Here is a 20,215-nt window from a genome sequence, read left to right as displayed (position 1 = left end):
AAAACAATGCAAATGCAAAATGATGCAAATATAATTAACCAATGAATAAAAATAATTTTTTTAGAATTTTCAATCTGCTACTGAGTTTCACAATGTTTATATCAGACAGAATTTGTTACAATTTTTATTTTTAAAGTGTCAGTGTGTAACTTAAAATCAAGTATAATATAAAAAAGTGAAAAATTAATGCATATATGCTTGTCCACTCAACTTTTTCTTCGTATATTTAAGTGACTGTTTCATGTTCTTGCTATTTCTAAAGTAGCAGGAATGGGCTATGTTTTTTTTTTTCATTTTAGCTAAGATCAGCTTTAAGCTTTTTTTACGTCCTAAACATGAAAAAGTCAAATTATATAGGTTGCTAGGATGGTTCGGAAATGCACAGATGTTAAATCAGTCAGTTCCCAGAATCCTACCCTTGCCAGCTTATAGATTAAGGACCAGATGCTGAGCACTGTCAGTCTAGGCAGTTCACAGGCAGACACACTTACTGCTTTAACCAAGCCTGATCTTTCTTTGTACTTCACACTTGATACTAGGTTGAGTCTCCTACACTCTAAAATTCACTAGGAGTCAGCGTAGGGCATATCTTAGAACTAAAGATTGCTGTGTTGAAGGATTAAAACTTACGATTCCATTTTTTTCTTGGACTGATTCTGGGACTGAGTGATGAACCATGTGCAAGTGATATGTCAGGGAGCAAGAGTCATGCTCTTTTCTTTATAAGCTGCTTTCCAGCTTGGCTTCCTATAACAGACACTGGCTGTGACTACATGGCCTCTTATTTTAGATTGCTCAGTATCATTCCTGATCTTGCCATCATATAAATGGCTTCTCAGCTTGACAGTAGGGAACAGCAATTCCTCTCTTCTTGAGTTCTAACCACTTGTGCTGTGTGTAGCAGCAAGCATTCAAAGCAGAGAGATGACAGGCCTAAGTATGAACAAAAGCTGTATGAGGAGAAGCAAGGCCTCACCTCAAAGAGCCCTTATTGGGGTGCTGCTGGGCAGCCTACCCTCCCACTGATGTTAGTGGGAACTCAGGAAACTCACAAGAAGGACACTCAGTACTGTTCAGGGCTGAAACTGCAAAAGCTTCCACCATACCAAGAACAAAAGTTATGTAAAAAAATATTTTAAATCTGTTTTTAAAGCATGAGAAAATGAAGGGGTTTGTTCTCTTTAAATTTTAAGATATTGACATAATTTCTTAGAACTGAATGAAACTCTGGAAGGGTCCTTAATGGAGAAGCAATAAAGTTTGCTCCAAAGCTTTCATGTGTCACAGACCATTGTATCCTCTGTGTGTCCTTTCACAGCCAGCCAGCAGAATCCCCTTTGTCCCGTGGGAGATGTATGTGCCCCTTTCATCCTGCTTGCTGCTCTCTCCTCCACACGGATGCTGGCTTCAGCACCTCTGCCTCCTCCCCTCCCTTTCCCCAGAGGGCCTGGGAAACTTTGCTGTGCCACCAGTCCCCAGGCACAGGGATGCCTTGAAGTTGTCACGGCAACCTGTAGCAGAGCGCCTGCAATTTCTCCCAGCGTGTGCAAGTACACAACAAGAATAGGAATGATTTTTTAAGTATTGATGGGGAGGGAGGGAGGCAGGGGAGGAGGAAAGGAAGAGAAGAAAGAAGAGGGCAGGCTGTAAAACTGCAAACAAACCCAAGCCCTTACCCTTGTCCTCTTCCTTCACCTACTCTTTCCTTCTCTTGAGAAGTAAGGGAGGAATCAGTCACACTGTGGGTGAAATAAAGACATGACAAGGAGTTCTCCAGAATGTCAGGGCAAAAAGCAAAGCACTATGTTGTTCTTTAACAAAGGTGTTAAAGAAGAAGTAGGAATATTTTTATGATGTAGGAAAGGCAGCAAGTAAATAATCATGTAATTGCAAGAGAAGGCAAAAGAGAGAAAGGAAGCAGGGAAAAGGAGAAAATATCTAGTTAAGACAACTTGTTAAAAATCTTGAATTGTTAATCTGATAGTTCTGATTCTTCATCAGACTTGATCATGGTTCTGCAAATTAACATGAACTAATGATGCAGTAATTTTTTTAATAGCTGCTATACTATTACTGGTTTTATGTTAATTATTTAATTCTATATTGTACTTATGATTCTAGATTATACAGAATTCTAGAATTTACAAATCCAGAGTTGCTCTTGTTGTTTTTGATTTTCTTGACATCAAAAGCATACTGTACAGAATCTATGCTTAATCCTCAATTATATTAGGGCACACTAATGAAGGGGGGTGGTACAGTAGTCCTCAGTCAGATCAAAAGTAAAATACAGTAAGTGTGTTTTCCATAGTTAGCATTTAAGTCAATAATAGCTTTGGATCTGCTTGTTTGAAAAAAAATTCCAAGCCAAAACCCAGAGCCTATGCTAAAAAGTACTACAACTTCAGAGCACTCTCTTTAATTAGCTAAGTATATCAACTTATTTTTTGTAGAACAGTGCAATTGTCCTCAAGTCAAGCCTGAGATTTGAGCTTTAGCATGTCCTAATTTTCCTGTTACGTTACCTAAAAGTTTCTGCCTATGATAACTGATTGGCAGCTGGTATGACTGAGGCCCTATTTCTGTGTGCAAAGTCCAAGTCAGCAAAGCATTCTTGGGCTTAAATTTGTCTTTAATGTTAATCACTGATGTAGTTTGCTGAATCAGGGACCATAACTAGGAATTTTTAAATGAGATCTTTTTATTTACACTCAACAGTAAGTAGTATGCCACTGAAGAACTGGGCAAGTAGCAAGATTTATTTTCTTTTCCTTTTCCTAAAAAAAAGTCACTTCTTAGGACTGATCCTAGTACCTTCAGTGATTTTATCATTTGTCAGAACAAGAAAGAATCTTTGTCACTGGGGGAAGGAGATGTGCATGTGAGTATATACATATATGCATGTGTATAATTTCAGTTTGAAAATAGTTGAAATGCTCAGCTACTGCTTCTCATGATGAAAGTTCCTGAAATCTTTATGCTGCCTTTGAAAAACTTCTGGAAAAATTAAGTTTATCTCTTTGCTCTCCTATACTAAAACTCTTGTGTTTGTAACAAGATAATGTAACATTTTGCCCACAATATTTTTAAATTCTAGTTTCTTTAAAATTATTTTTGATGCACAATGATGAAAATTTTAAATATGGAATAGAATAGGTTAGTTGGAAGGGGCCTACAACAATCATCTAGTCCAACTGCGTGACCACTTCAGGGCTGACCAGAAGTTACAGCAGGTTTTTAAGGGCCTTGTCGAAATGTTCCTTAAGCACTGACAGGCTCGGGGCATTGACCACCTCTCCAGGAAGCCTGTTCCAGTATTTGACCACCCTCTTGGTAAAGAAATGCTGCCTCATGTCCAGTCTGAACCTGCCCTGATGCAGCTTTGAATGTTTCCCATGTGTCCTGTCACTGGATCCCAGGGAGAAGAGCTCAGCACCTCCCTCTCCACGTCCCCTCCTCAGGAAGCTGTAGAGAGCAATGAGGTCACCCCTCAGACTCCTTTTCTCCAAACTAGACAAACCCAAAATCCCCAGCTGCTCTACACAGGACAATAGTACTCCTGCTCAGTACGAGAGGAACTGCAAGTTCAGGGCCCCCCTCCGGGCACTTGACTGAGGAGCCACTGGTGTGAGGCTCCATCTGTGGGTGTATGACTGCATGCCTCTAAGCCAAAATCCTGTGGAGACATAGTGATATGTTGTTGCCAATATGTTAACCAGTTCTGAATGAGTGTGTGGAACAAGCTGTACATTCTGGTCCTCATATATACTGACTACTGAAAATAAAAAAGAGGATTTCTATGATTAAGATGAATTGTTTCCCTATTCAACACATTAGAACCTAATTGATGGCATTTTCTTGCTAATGTAAATTTTTAAATATATTTCCTTCAGACATTTTGGGATCAGTCTTTAAAAACATAACATCATGTACAGAGCATATTTTTATTGCTAATTATTTTGTTGTTTATTTTTTTGTGGTCTCTTCATTAGGAAATTGCAGTTGGTTGTTAAGGACTCCTATGGTGGAACAGCAATAATGGCAACTATTGACTCAGGAGTGTTGTCCTAATTTTGTTTCTTTAAGGTTGTCTTTCACTCTCCTAATGAAGCAGTCTTAAATGGGCTACTCCCAACCTCCTGCAGCCATTCAACACTGTGTGATGAGTAAACTCTCAGTGTGCAACCATGAGAACAACCCCTTTTTTGTATTTGTGAGGATTCGCGGAAATGAGTAACGCTGTGCAAGGTCACAGTAAAATATGCTGAGAAAAAAATTGTAAGGAAAAGCAATGGTTAGGTAAAGACAGTGGGAGTATCACCCAAGTTTAATGAACATGATTAGGCTCTACAGCCTTATTCTAATAGCTGCTGAGCATGTCCTAAGTGGTGCTGAGCATTCCCAGAAAACAAAATTTAACCAACATCTAACACATTGACAATTGATTCCTTCACAAGATCAAGTTCAAAATTAGCCCAAACTCTAGATTATCATTTTTAATAGCAGTAACAGTAAACGAATAAAATTGCAAAGAAGAATGCCAAATAACATTTTCAAATAACTATATGCATTGATGAAGTTAATTAATATTAAATCAATACCGCTAATGACTTCCTGAAGCTACATAAATACATGTCTGAAATATAGCTCTGTAGGCCTTTTTGCATGAACTGATGGGACAAGCTGCTCCCAACTCTCAGTTTAACTTATCCTTATTTGAATATGGAAATTTAAAGAAATCAGATATTTTATTAATTTTTCCAGGTCCATTAAGAACACTGGGCAAATATCTCACAGGAAAGTTATCAGTTGTATTTGAACCAAATTATGTGATTGTGATTAAGCCAAAATGGGATAAAGTAATGCAATTCAATGAGCCAATTAAATGGCTAAGAGTGGCTCCTGAAGGACTAGATCTGCCTCACAGATTTGTAGTCCTGTCGCATCCCTTGCCACCAGAAAACCATTAACCATGGATTTTGTAGGGTTAGTTTTTGTTTGTCATCCTGAATCGTCTCAGAATCATGTCATGTGAACACCAGAACTTTTACAAGGGAAACAAAAGGAGAACACATCTGGGGGCAGAAAACTACCATTTTGGCAGCAGCTTCCCATTACTTTAAGTTTGCCCTATTGTTGCATTACTGCCTTTGCTCTTTGGTGGCAGCACTGCTAAAACAAGTTAAGTGTTCCTAACTTATGCATTCTTATCTTTAAGCTGTTCTCACCAAGCACCTGAGCAAAGACCATTCACCATTTGATGACAAGAAGAGAACAAGGGTGTGTGAAAGAGCACCTGGTTTCAGGAGAGTTCTGGAGGGCCACTGCTACTCAAACCAGCACTGCCTTCACCAAGAAAAAATCGGCATAAAAATATACTCTTATGAAGATACAGACATGTTCCTGTTATATGTAAGAAAAAAATCTCACTGCATATGTGAATCAGAGAAATCACAGACACGTTGGACTTAACAACATGTAGAAGAGTCCACATAAGCACTTAAATAAAGATGTGTACCTTTCTTTGTGAATTCTCCACTACCACAGTGAGGAGAAAGGTTGTATATTATAAGAACTTTTCTAGAGGATGCTAACCTAACCTTCCTATGTGTGCTTATTTCTGATATTCATAGAACACTTGTTTTGAAATATACCTGAATGTGGATGCTGGATACCTCTCAGTGATACTGAAAGCTTTTGCATGTGCAGAAGTAATGCAAACTGAACATTGTACTCTTTCTGTTGATCCCATACTTCCTGATGGAAACAGCATAAAAATATGTTAGCAAATAAATGCAATATGTGCCAGCCTCAAATATGTTTCCTCCATCCCCTTCTAACTCTCGTTAAGGGAAAAGATTTTGTTACTGACCATGTTTTTTGACCCTTCATTCTCTTGGCTGCAAACACATGCTCTTCTAGCCACAGTTCACAAATTAGAAGGAAAATGTTTGTGAAACCATGGTAAGATAACGACAGAACATCACTGACTGGTGTAAATGGTAGAGACACAAATAACATCTCATGGATTTACTGTGATTTCTACCTTTCAGTTAACTATGAATAATGAAAGACCGTTGGTTGTCATTCATCACTGATACTGCTCTTTCAGTGGAATAATTTCACTTTATGAAACACTGCTTGGTTTCAGTGCATCAAGAGTAGTTGTTAACTTATGAAGAAATATGGCAGTAATACATGCCAGTAAGTATTTCCTAGGCCATCAAGTATGGCATTCTGATACAGCAAGCAAACATATTATGCAGTCTTGCTTGGAAATATATTGAGCTTGAGGTTCAAATAACTAGCTACTTTCACCCTTATTGTTTTCCTTGTAAGGTATTCCACAGCTTTGCTCACATCTTACTTTGCTTTTTCCATGCACAAATAACTTGATTGGTCAACAGCTCAGTGTCCAGATGGAGATCAGTGACAAGTTGTATCTCTCAGGGGTCTGTACTGGGACCAGTACTATTTAATATCTTCATCAATGATACAGTAAGATCAAGTGCACCCTCAGCAAGTTTGCAAATGACACCAAGCTGAGTGGTGCAGCTGACACACCTGAGGGACAGGATGCCATCCAGAAGGACCAAGGTAAGCTCGTGAAGTGGGACCATGTGAATCTCATGAGGTTCAACAGGGCAAAGTACAATGTCCTGCACCTGGATCAGGGCAACCACCAGTATCAATACAGGATGAAGGGATTGAGAGCAGCCCTGCAGAGAAGAACTTACATGCACTGGTGGATGAAAGATTGGACCTGAGCTGGCAATGTGCGTTTGCAGCCCAGAGGGCAAATTGTGTCTTGGGCTGCACCAAAAGCAGCATTGTTCAGCAGGTCAAGGGAGGTGATTCTGCCCCTCTGCTCCACTCTGGTGAGACCCCACCTGGAGTCCTGTGTCCAGCTCTGGAGCCCTCAGCACAGGAAAATCATGGACTTGTTGGAGGGGGTCCAGAGGAGCCACAAAAATTTTCAGAGGGGTGGAACAGCTCTGCTGTGAGGACAGGCTGAGGGAGTTGGGGTTGTTCAGCCTGGAGAAAAGAAGGCTACAGAGAGACCTTGTTGCAACCTTTCAGTACTTAAGAGTGGCCTATAAGAAAAATGAGGATTAACTTTTTAGTAGAGCCTGTTATGACAGGACCAAGGGTTATAGTTTTAAACTAAAGGAGGGGAGTTTCAGGGTAGAAACATTTTTATGATGAGGGTGGTAAAACAGTGGCCCAGGTTGCCCATGGAGGTGGTAGATGCCCCATCCCTGGAGACATTCCAGACAAGGATGGACAGGGCTCTGAGCAATCTGATCTGGTTGAAGATGTCCCCGTTCATCGCCAAGGGGTTGGACTAGAGGAGGTTTGAAGGTCCCTTCCAACCATAACAATCTATGACTCTTCCTTTAAAATTCTTCTCTGTGTCAGGACAGTGTTTATCAGTGGGGGCAGGGAAGAATTCCATAAACTTCCCCAGACTGTGCTTGGTTTTGCTAAATAATTTATAGGCATCAAAGTAGTACACCTCCCAGTAAAATTAAATGCATAATTACGGTATGCTTAGATGTTGCATTTATTGAGTGTCAGTGATATTTATGGTACTGTAAGAAACCTCTTGCAAGAATATACTCTAGTGTTCTGAGAAGTATAGCTGATTTACTTTTTAGGTTTGCAATATAACAGGAAAACTAGTAAGAAAGAAAATAGGTTTCCTGAAACTCACATCTGCCTGAGAAGGACCCTGATGCCGGGCTGTTTAGATACCCATTTAACTCTTCACATTATTCTATCTTTTACTCACAGTATTGGAATGTACCAAACAATATGCTTTTTGAAGGGAAACTAGGGAGTAATTTATCTTCTTTATGTGTGCTAAGCAGAGCAGGAGGGAGAGGCAAGCAGGGATTCACAGCAAGCCATGGAGCAGTGATTAGTAACAGCTGACAGTCTCAAACCAAGGCTCTCTTTCTTTGGTTACCTCATTGTAATAACAGAGTACAAAGGACTGACTGTCTTCAAGCCAAGAATCAGAGACCCAGGAACACAGAAAATAGCAGCTCACAGTTTTTTTGGTAACAAAACACGGCTGCTACCTGCACAGTGCAATTCTAAAAAGACATCCTTTTATGTCCAGACATTTGGACTAAGCTTTTGTGAAAACGGGATTCTTCTGTTGGGCATAAAGCTGCTTATTTTCTGTATCAGGAGTGAAAAAAATGAGCACATTTGCTTAAAAAAGGCATAATGTAGTATGGTAAATTATTTCAGTTTAATTAGGAAAAAAGTTAATCGTGGTAGCTGATAATCCAAAGCACATTGAGTTAGTTTGAATCCTATAGAATCTGTTGTTATAAGACCAAAGTAAATATGCTAGTAGTTGTAAGACTTCCACCCTATTCCCAAGGATGAAAATGTTAATTTTTACTTATTGTGAGCATATTGTTGAAAAAATCTACTTTAAACGTGAACCTCACCACATCCTGGCTAGATTCTACTGATAAAGATACGTTTGTCTTCTTGATGGTGTTAAGCACATTACTTGGTGCTCCATAAAAATCCACAATGAAATTTCTTAAAATACATGTTTAAGCTTTTAATCTGCTAAAATGCTGGTCTGAGTTTTGGCAGACCATGCCTGGAGTCCTTTACAGACGTTTTTGTACGTGCAGCACTTATTAAACAACATTCCACAAATGTATAGTGTTTCTGTTATCTGACTGGCTGTGTACTGTGTGATGAAGCTGTAAACTATTTGCTATGCTGGATCACTCCTGATCCACTCTAGCTGCTGCTGAAAACTAATATGAAATACTTAATACAGATGTGAAATTAGAGGTATCCATAAAGGAACCGTAGCTAGTAATACAGTATAATGTAAAACTGCATTCGCTTTTATATCTGGTATGTAACAGATGTCTGAAGAGACACTCCTGTTGAACTGCTGGGAAAATGAAATTAACATAAATCTAGACAGAGAGGTGCAAGATTTAAAAAACTAAAAACTAAAGTTGCATGTCTAAAAAAGGATAGAGACATATCTCCATCTGTGTGTGAACTGACACAGGGTTTGGGGTATGGGATTGTACTGATCTGTAACTTGTTACAGCTCTATGCTGGAGGTACCACCTTCTCACTCAAAATGTGTCCAATATTGCTGGCCAGATGGTTCTTGGCTTCTTCGCTAAAACTTCCAATAATAGACTCTATTGCAGTGATAGTGTCTTTTATTTGGATGATTGTCCACTAGGATCTGACACTAGTTAAGTTAATTTTATAGAGTTCATTCAGCAGCTATTATCTGGAAAGAAGCTTTGCCCAGCTGGATGTGGCTCGACTAAGATTTGAACTAATGGTAGCAAGTTACTAATGCATCTGGTAACAACCTGGCCTTTAGATTTCTGCTTGGAATTATAATTTTAGCACATTTTTTTAAATTCCTGAGATTATCTTTCTTTGTTAATTCAGCAATATTAACGTAATGTGGAAAAGAATGGTATGACATCGCCTTCAGCTATGCTCAATAAGACTTGTTTTTTTGAGTAATCTGAAGTTACTCTAGTGACTGCCAGCTCACTAAAAAAATCCTGCATAATTTTTTCTTGCAGAAGCTACTATCTATGCTTGTAACAGGTTTGCTAATTGCTCTATCTTTTTTTTTAGAAACCTTGTCTGTGACACAACACTGATTGGTGCGTATATGTACAGCTTAAAAGTGATAAATATTCATTTTGCTTCCAGAGAATTTATCTGAGCTGCTCATTAATCTGATGCTTTTCTCTTTGTCAATGTTGCACACAACCTGCTGGTATTTCCGTGTTCCTGTAAGCCTTCTATTTTATTACATCCCTTCCCATGTGCTACACATTTTTTCAGTTTGTACTATTTTACAACAGTATGTATGCTTTCATGGGCTGTTCTTGATGGATTCACACTTTGTTAACTGACTTTTCTCCTCTCACATGTCAAGTATAGTTTTAGTTTCTGCCAAGTTGTAGTGTTGTGTGTATTCACATGAAGCGATATAAATCACTTTGAACGGAGCTCCATGCTGCTTTTGCCATCCTGCTCCCGATACTGATGTAAAATTAGCTTGGTTATCTATCTACGACAGTGAAGTCAGCAATGACAACATAACATTTTCTCAATTTGATGAAGCTGATCTTGAAAGACATTACCCCCAATGCTATATTGACTTCTCTGCAGTACCTAGTGTAGTGGGGCCTCAATCCCTCTGATAGTTCAGGTACAAATAAGATGCACCACTATGTAGTGTTATCTATGAATATCAAAAGGAAATGCATGGAACTCTTTCATGTCTCTAAGCCATTATTTGTATTAGAAATTGCAGAACAGTAACTGATTTGACAATAGAGAGTACTTTTAGATTGTAATTTTTCAAAAAATCACATTAACATGGATCTGATAAGAAAAAGTCTGCACATAAATTTTTATATGGCATAAAAAAAATCTTGTATTAATAAAGAATCTAGAAACAATATGAGACTTCCTTTATCAAGTACAGCAAAGTCTGTTTAAAGAGCGTGGATCTGATGCAGACATAATTTGAAAAAGTTTTTATAGGTATTTTAAAATTTGTGACCTAGCAGCATCTTTTACAATATATATGTTTTATAGCATCATTTATAACCCATAAGTTAATATTTTAATAATAAATAAGAACATTTTAATGCATAACATCATAAGCATTTTTCCATTTTTTTTCATGGACAATAAGAGTAAATGATAATTTAATTATAACCTAAATCTCCCCCAAGAATTTAGTGGGTAACAATCAAATCAACTTCAGGAAAAATAAATGCTTCCTATTTGTGAATTTGAGGTCCTCTGGTAATATGCCATATGAATACTAAGGAGGCATTACATTAGCTGCAATTAGTCTATTACAGTTTAAATTGTCGTTATAATTTGCTTCTTTTTCACAATTCAGTAATGATGTTAAGGCTGTTCTGAGAACTCATTATGAAAGTGTGGAATTGGAGTTTCATGTGAAGAGGCTTTTGTTTTCCTTCTTTTCTCTTCTTTGTTTCAGTGACCTCTTGAACCTTGGGTCACTGATTCAGTTACAGTCTTGCAACATCAAAGCCGTACATTTTTTACTTTGTCTTTTTATACCTTACAGACTTGTAGGAGGCAATGGAAAGAGGTTAAGGCTTCCTCTGGAATTCCTCACAGTAGCAATCAGTGTTTTTAAATAATATTATTCAGCTCTTTTCCAGGATGTTACAGTGCTAAGTGCAGCTGAAAAGTAGGTTTTGGCTTCCACAATTCAACTGTAATACAGTTGCCTTCTGGGCATCATCTGCTTGCAGGTAGGATTGAGGACATGAGAGGTCTGAGGTACCAAAGAAAAGAAAATATCAGCTGATTTAAAACTAGAAGGATGGAAGAGGGTTTTTTTAGATCACTGTTACTATAGGACTGTTCTGCAGAACAGAAAAGAAGCCTGTTTACTTTTTAACAAACTATTGAACATCCTATCTTGAATTTGAAAGCTTTATTCTCTTTATGGATTTGGGCCCTTCACACAGCTTCATTAGCCTTGAGACAGATATTAGCCAGGCATAGTAAGGTAATGCTCTCTAACTTTGCTTTCAGGGTTTGGGGAGTTAAGACGTACTGCAATCATAAATATTGGACAAAGCTGATTTGCAGTGCAAGAATGTATTCATTAATGAAACAGCCATTCATTAGGTGAACTCTTGACCAAAACCTATTTTTTCCTCTAGCTCTGAAAAGAAACTATATTCACTGCAGAACCTCTGATAATATCTAAGTATTTGCATCTAAGTTAGAAGTGGGTGGTGAAATGTCAGAATAAGTGTTCAGCTTTGCATACGAGCAGAGAGAAAATAAGAGATCTGTTTATGGAGGAAAGAATCAGCATCAGTATGTTACTTCTAGTGCAAATACTGTACTTCTAGTACTGTGCTGTAATTTTCTTTTTCTTATCTACAACCAGTAATGAGCTAGTGGTATAGTCATCTGAGGACAAAAAGGTGTAATCATCTGAAAAAACATTAATTTAAGCCTATCATTATTACAAATTGAAGGCTTATCCTGAAAAAATTATTAACTGAGACACCTAAAGAAATGTTTGTGTTAATGTACTTAGTTCAAAAACTCTTCATAAATTGTGATACACTCAGAGGCCTTCAGACTCTTCAGTAGAGATTAACAACAGATCTGATAACTCCTGCTACTCAGGAACTGCAAGTCATGCTCTCCTAATACTGGAACATCCTAAACTCCAACATTTTTTCAAATAAATGCTCTTTGTTGTATGACTCTTGAGTTTTCAGAATATAGTTTGGATCTATTTTTGACCTTTTCATCACAACTAGGGGCCAGGAATTTAATTTGCTTCGATATTTGACTTCCAGAGATGATAGGTCTTTAAGAATAACATTAGTATCTGAAAGCTTCTGTTGGCATGAAAGTTCTGTACTCAACTGTTTCCTTTATTTGCACGTTTCTTACTCAATATTAGAACTTAATTGCTATTCAGCTGTGTGAAACTGTAAGGAATTATTTCTTTTAATTCCCACATGACACGGCCTTATAAATAACCAGACAAGTCTTTCTATATCCTAATAGTTTCTACTTTCCTCTGTAGATCAACATTGGTATAACTGGCTTTGATAGACTTGCAGAGAAAAAGGTCCTTTCAAGATACTGTCAACAGAAGAAATACATGGAACTTCTTTTATCTGGTGAGATGAGGAACCAAAATTTTTAAGCTTGCCATCCCAGGTGCTTTTATTGTCATTTTACTAGGTATAACTGTATTCACAGTAGCAGGAATGGAAAGTTTGTGGTGTACTCAACTGCCCTGTTTTGCTACGTTGGAATCGGACTAGATGACCTTTGAAGGTTCCTTCCAACCCAAACCATTATATGATGCTATGATTCTATGATAAGTGTACAAATCTCTGAGGAATCTGTGTGTGCACTGAATTCACTGTCCCTCTTTCAGATGGAAATACTATTCTTTACAATGATGAACACTTGACCAAGATCAAAAATGCTAAATTGTTGATCTGATAAACTTTGAGACAGACAACTCAAGAAAAGCCAACATTGAGAACAGGTAGGAACCTGTAGGAATGTCTTTTTCCCCTTTTCTGGAATTCAGATGGCACTTGCTACCTTCCAGAGACACACAGATGGGCTTTTAGTTAAACTGAATTAACTTTGCTATGATATGTGTCAGTGATATCGTTCAGTCAAACCTGTTAAGATCAAGTCCTAGAGAGAATCAGAAGAAAAAGGCTTTGTGTAAATGGGGAAAAGTGTGATAAGGCTGGCCAAAGTGAAATTTCTGAAGCAGTAGATAGAAGTGGCAGAGTATGCCCAGACCTAGCCACAACTGATGCTTTCCAGAATAAGCCATCATCACAAAAAACAGTTATTTCTGGAACTGGTGCTAAGTTACAAGAGTTTTGTATTTAACTTAGCAGTATAACAGGACCCTGAACTCACTCACATGAAGAAAACCAGATCTGACTGTGTGAGCCTGAAAAAGTTCACATGGAGAGACTTTCCACTCAATTAAAAAAGGCTGGCAATTTCTCCAGAGATTCAAGGTTTAGGTAGACATTTTGCTGTGTTCATGACTGCCTCAGGCACTCATCTGGAGACAAGATTGCAACAAATGATTAAGGAAAAGGTATTTTAGCATATGTCAGCCACATAGCAGCAAAAAATTTTCAACTACGAAAAGGAACTTGACACAACTGGAAAGCAATCTCTAGCAACCAGGCAAGCTCTTAAATATTTGCAGTGATATCTTTTGAGAGGGTCTTCATGCCATATACAACATTGTTTATGTTTTGTTGCATTTATTTCTCAAGCTCTGAACTTGAGGATACAGACCATATTCAGTAACAGCCTGGAATAGAAAGTAAAGAAAAAATAGGCATTAAAGGCGGGTCTGGATGAAAGGAGTTGTAGCTGATGCAACTGAAATCCCAGATATTGCTGGTCCTTAGTTATATCTGCAGTCTCAACAAATCATTGGAGATTTATGTCCTGAGTTTTCTCATTCTTATCCTCCATCACCAGTGAGAGCTGTGTCATGTGGCTGGCTACCAGGACGGACAGCTGTCTGGGCAGCCTTCCTCCTCTTCCAGACAACCCAACATCTTACTGGAACCCAGACTCAAGGCTTGAGTCTTGTATCTCTTGTGGTGCACAGTGACTTCCTTCACTCTCTGTTGTTCAGAAGGCAGGTGGTACCCCCAGCAGTACTATCAAGAGACAAGTATTCACTATCTTTGCTTCCAGTAATGATGATAATGATGGATCTGCCTTACAGAAGTTTATCAACCAAATACATGGCTGAAGGATACCATGTAGGAGATCCAGCAATTAATTTTGAGGATTAAATGGAAATAATATATTAGAGGTCAACAACTGCCCATTATCAAAACATGGAAAAAAATCAGGGGTGAAAATAAGGGTAGAGGATATTTTTGAGGTTTTTAATTTTCAGGTGTGCTGGTTTTCTTTAATCAATTTGTATTTATTTGTATTTAACTGAAAACACTGTTTTGACTTGTCCCCGAGATATTTTTAGTCCTTCTGCCTTCTATTGAAATAGAAATGCTAAGAGACAATGTGGATTTACAGAGTGGTTCATCAGTGCTCAGGAAAGATGCTTTAACTCTTATGTGTTCTTCCAAAAAGTTTTGGCTTTTTGTTTTGCTAGTGACTTGACTGTCAGTAAGCAAAGTTTTGATGTTATGCATTTGAGCAATTTTAAAAAGCAAAGCTAAGTCTCTATAGATGAGAGGTTGTTACCTGTTATCAGCTCAGTTGGAATCTCATGCAGAATGCAAACTGAATAAAAGTGTGTAACAATCTTTTATTCACTACTTTGTGAAACAAATGAAAGTAGCAGTCCACTAAAAAAAACATATTTTGCAATGAAATTTAAATCAGCCTTTAATTGAGAGCTTCTAGTAAATTTGAGTGATTTTAGAGGGTTTTTTTTTTTTAGTTTTGCTGTCTTTAATTATTGCAGACCTCGTTCTTGAATACCTTTGCTGTTTGAACATTATTGCTTGCAGAGACTACAAGTTCAAAAACTACGCTGCTGTGTACCTTCTGATTTTGGATGCTGTATATCACGCTTAAGTTTTCTTTTTTTCTAAGGTATAATCAAATTTTATTTTATACCAAGTGTCATTACACGCTGGAGTTATTCAGATTATTTTGACCTCTAAAATAATTTATTCAGGACATCAAAAGATGAGAGTATTTTTGGAAAATCAGAAAAATTGAAACTTTTAGAATTTGGAAAATGGGTTCGTTGCTCTGGTGACCAGCTAAATTGAGCAAACACTGCCTAACTGATTCTCAATTTTTATGTATTACTACATGAATTGAATGAGGAATGATGTATTTCTTAATACTGAAACATGGAAGAGTAAAACCGACTTCTGTTAATATTTTTGGCTTGCAGCTTTGCTGTGAGTACCCAACATGTTTCACAACCATAACCAAGTTATGGTTTTGCTCTGTCAGAATGAATTAAAGGGAATTACTGCTAGGCCCCTCCTTTTTCTTTCTGGAGAAGGATAACACTGGCTCCAAAGTGTTTGTTCCCCTCTCTGGAAACCTGCTGAATAGAGGGCTTTCTACCTGTTGAAATTAACATAAACATTTGTTGATGAATGTGAGACAGCACCTGGGACCTCGTAGTAAGTGTTAGCCTTTTTTCTGTAGTAGACCTGACAGCAAGTAGACAGGAGAACACTGAAACTACACAGAGACTTCATGCAGTATGGCTTCTGCTTCTGCAAAACTACACACAGGATGAATTCTCAGCCTCTTTTTTGAAGAGGTGATGCACAGGTATCTATGAGAACTTCCTATTGTGTACTTTGTTGTGAGGGGTCAGGATGAGCCAATTCAAAACTCTGGCCTTTTATGTTTACTGCTATTAATTTTGTATGTTAATAAAGAATATTAAAATTGTCAAAATGAAAAATACTAATAATTTACAAGAGGATATGTGTTTTGATAATATTTAACAGCATTTGCATTGAGTTACACTTGATGGGTCATTTACTGTCTCATTCCAAATACTAGAAAGGCAAATATAAAAGCTTATTTTCTAAATTTAATAATGTGAGACTGTAGTTTTATCTAGAACTAAGTCTTTACAAAAGACTGGCTACAGCTGCTGTTTGTATGGGGGAGGCTGTGCCATTGTATGAAGAGTTCCTTGTCGTACAATGCAGTCTAGGTCCATCACACCACATGTTGACTTTAGGAGATTTTTGTGGTTTGTTTTTTTTAACTTCATGGCTGACATATTCCTGTTAAACGCTTGTATCTAGTGAAAAAATATGTTCCATTTATGCATATTTGATTATTGGTGACACCATCATAGCTAGCTGTAGTCACTAGGTGACTTTGGATGTAATATTTCTACAGCAACTGTCTTAGTGTTGGCCCCATATACCATTCTTACTGAAATTATTTGTGGAAGTTTATGTCCATCTCTACAATGATATAACTAAAACAGCTACATACTTTGCATCTGCTAATCTGTGACAACTTAATCTACGCGTATGTCCACTAAAATTTCTATTATATACAGTCACCTTCTTTCCTGCCTGGTAGCTATAAAAAGCTTCACCAGCACTACATCTGTAAGGAGAAAGAAAGCAGAGATAGAAGAGGGAAACATGATTTGCCTAAGGTTATGCAACACATCACAGCATTAATTTTCCACAGTCTATATGCATACATTGTTTTGCATGAAGTCTGGCTTTTTAGGAGTTGAATCTGTTCATATTAGGATGCTGCGTTTTTCCTGACTTATGTAAGGGAGTGGCTTGGAGACTATTTCAAGTTCAGCTGTTTCTTTTTTGTTTGTTTGTTTCTTTGCTTTTTTTTTTTTTTTTTTTTTCATCTCAGTGAGGGAATAGACCATGTTCTTTAGTGGTTGTTTTTAACAATGTCGTCATTCATCGCACTCTTTTGACAGGTGAAATCAAAACCGTCATACGTACATCTAGTTAGTTAAGAGGCATCAACACATGGAAATCCCAGCTTTGTATACTTTGTCTACACTTTCTATAGTTTTTGAAGTGGTGAATACTGTGAAAATGTTGAAAAAGGCTGGGGACAAAACCTTGCGTCTCTGAGTCTGCCCAAAGGAGAGTCACTTGCATCTCTTGCAGTTGTCAATGTTGTAGTCTGTTATTGAAAGGCTGCATCAGAGGTAGGGAAGTTTCTGTATCTTCCAGAATCCACGAAAGACAGTCATGTTATTATTTGAATTAGGAAGGGGAAAGACAGTCATGTAATTACTCAGATTAAAAAGGGGAGGGAATGCAAACAAAGGCATACTACAAACCACATGCTAAGATGTATTTCTTCTTTCAGGTAAACTGTTTTACTACACAACCTCTTTTATTTTGTGTGTGTAAGAAGATTCGCAGTCTTTGTGTTTGTACGGAATAGATTTTGCACACAAAATCCTGGTGTGAGATTAAAATTCATTTGTACGTTATTAGCATTATTCCCATTGACAGTTTGGACAGGCATTATCATCTAGCGCACAGTGCATTGTACTGGTATTCATGACTGGGATATTTGTTTGATTCTATTATTGCTGACTTGCTGTATAATCTTCTTGGAGCCAGTGGACCTCACTGTTTCTAAATTCCCTTTATCTTCCTTCAGTTTGAATTTTATTAGTAAATAAACTATTTTCTTACAGTTTCTGCAATGTGCAGCAAAAATTAGTCTCTGATCTTGATTGGGCATTTTATGCTTTGCTGTACTCTACCAGACAAAGAAATTTGAAAGAAGTGCACACAATTTAATCCTACTTTACTTGTGGGCCAGTTTTAAGGCCTGGAATTTCAATTTCATTGTGATCTTGCTGTAACAGCTCATAAAATGCTAATGCATAGGGCTCTTAATTCTGGTGCAAATCTTGCAGCTGAATTGTTATCATATGCATATATATTTATTTCATATACCTTTTAGGGACATGCATATTTTAAAATAATTATGTAAAGCAATTTGTTTGTGTTAAATGCTTCACGTTGAAAGGAAATAATGAAATAAGAAGGTATAAACTATTTTGAACTCCTATAACTGCAGCAAATTCAAAACAGTAATGGAAAAAAATTGTCAACCCTCTGTTTGTATAAGAATTTGGGTCAGATTTGGCCATAAAATAGTCCAAATGGGAATGTCATCTGTTTCTTTGGTTATTTATGCTGCTTCCCCTATACTGTGCTTTAATTTTGCCTTCGACTTTGTAAGACATAGTGATTGGGAATGCTGACTTATGAACTGTTGCATTTAAAAGACTGTAGAGAATAAAGACTAGCATACAGTATGCATTTGGATTTGTGTCTAAACCACAAAAGATAAAAAATAAATATATTTGTATAATCTTATTTTCCTATAAACAGCAAAAGATGGTGAAAGGTATGCAAATAACCTCTATTTTCTCCCAAGCAGATGTTAGTACCTGCCTGGTAACATACATATCAGAAGACAGAATGGACTAAACTATGTACCTGCTTGAGCCACGTGCAATAATGGTAAGGCATAACACAAACGTGAGTAAAAAACCTCTGAATGTGATTCTGCATTGTTTCTTTAATAAAAGCACCAAACCAGACTATAGGGAATTGTGACTGGGTTGACTACACATTTTATCATTTATTTCCCAAGTGTCTGTGAATAACCATCAGAAATATTTACCTGTATAGCAGAAGTCTCCAGTTTCTCAATTTTTCACTTACATAACAGCCCGTAGCTTCTATAATTATTACTTTGTTTTAGTTGTTCTAATTTCTTTGACATGCATAAAAATTATGGAGGAATGTAAACACCCCCAGCCTATTTCTAATACCTCCAAGACCAAGTTCTGATAGTGTCATAACTGGTTAGATTGAGCACACTTACATAAATACAAATGGAAACCCAGAATATCATATCTGGGAGACACTGCCATGCCTGCAAACAACAAAAATATTTATTCAAATAATTAACAATTGGAAGAAGAAATTCTATTATCAGCATACAAGACCCCGGAGGAATATTTTTCAGGTTAGTTAAGAGGTATCCACTTGGCTTTGCCAAACAAAATACAGGAAATAAGAGATTTGGATGATGGTTGACAAGACTGATCTTAGGACTGAGTTGAAAAGCATATGATTTTTATCAAATTAAGTATCCTATTGTGTCTAAAAAGGAAACCAATAGCATGTATAAAATTGCATAGTATTACACCTGTAAAGGTTATAGTTCATTTTAATTTAGATATGCAATAATACCCATATATTTATTTGAGTGTGAGAGTGCTGCAGCAAGTATTTCAGAGCATCTTTAAAAACAACATCTGTCATTTGTGAATTGTGTTGAGTTTTCTTTGATTGTCCCTTGCTTGGCTAAAGTGTTGCTATTCATCTTGAATATTACCATCTCTACTTCAAAGGGAAACTCTAAGAATAATCCACTTAACATTACCAGGCATTTGTAGGTAATAACACAAATCTTACAGATACTTATAATTTTGCAAATGAATTCAAATATTTGTATAGGATGATCTACCGCAATGTTTGTTTTATTTTGAGTTCTTCTAGAGAACCAATATGGATGCAGATACAAGGAACTGAGGTGGTAAATTCTCCTGCAATAACTCATCCTACAAAATGGAGCAGCAGTGCTGTTCTCAACTGACACTCAAAAAAGGTACATGTCTCTCCTTTTCTACTTTTAATGGCTCTGTCAGTGTCCTGCCAGCCTGGGAAGTTCTTCAAATACATGGGACAAGGGCATATGGCATGTGACAGAATTATACACTGGTTGGGATAAAACCTGTAGTTGTTTTCCTTACAAGATTTATACATTTCTCTCTAATTTTCAGTGTCCATTAAGCTTTCAGTACTCATACAGTATGTGTGTATCGAAACAAGCTTTGCTTTTTCCTTGGACAAGGAAAGACAAATGATTTTGTCAATACCCCGGTTTTCTGGTGCTCCATTAAGAGCTTACATACATGCATGCTGTCTTTGGTATTCATGAAGATGGACTTGATGCTTCTTCGCATTTGTGAGAGGTTTTTATGTTATTTGAAAGTCAATGAAATAGAGAACAGCTTATAGTCTCTGGGTCCTCTGAAAAGTAAGGTAGTGTACTAAGTATTTAGATCCTAAGACTGCACAGT

General features: G+C 37.2%; 1 protein-coding gene across 1 annotated transcript in view; it reads right to left on the bottom strand.

The window, feature by feature from the left end:
- SLC1A3 (solute carrier family 1 member 3) overlaps positions 1-20,215 on the bottom strand; it is a 63,586-nt gene that overhangs the window by 23,179 nt on the left and 20,192 nt on the right. The window lies entirely within an intron of this gene.

Source organism: Columba livia, chromosome Z, assembly GCF_036013475.1.
Source record: "Columba livia isolate bColLiv1 breed racing homer chromosome Z, bColLiv1.pat.W.v2, whole genome shotgun sequence".
Classification (NCBI taxonomy): domain Eukaryota; kingdom Metazoa; phylum Chordata; class Aves; order Columbiformes; family Columbidae; genus Columba; species Columba livia.
The sequence above is the reverse complement of the archived record's forward strand: the minus strand, read 5'-3'. Positions and strand labels throughout refer to the sequence as shown.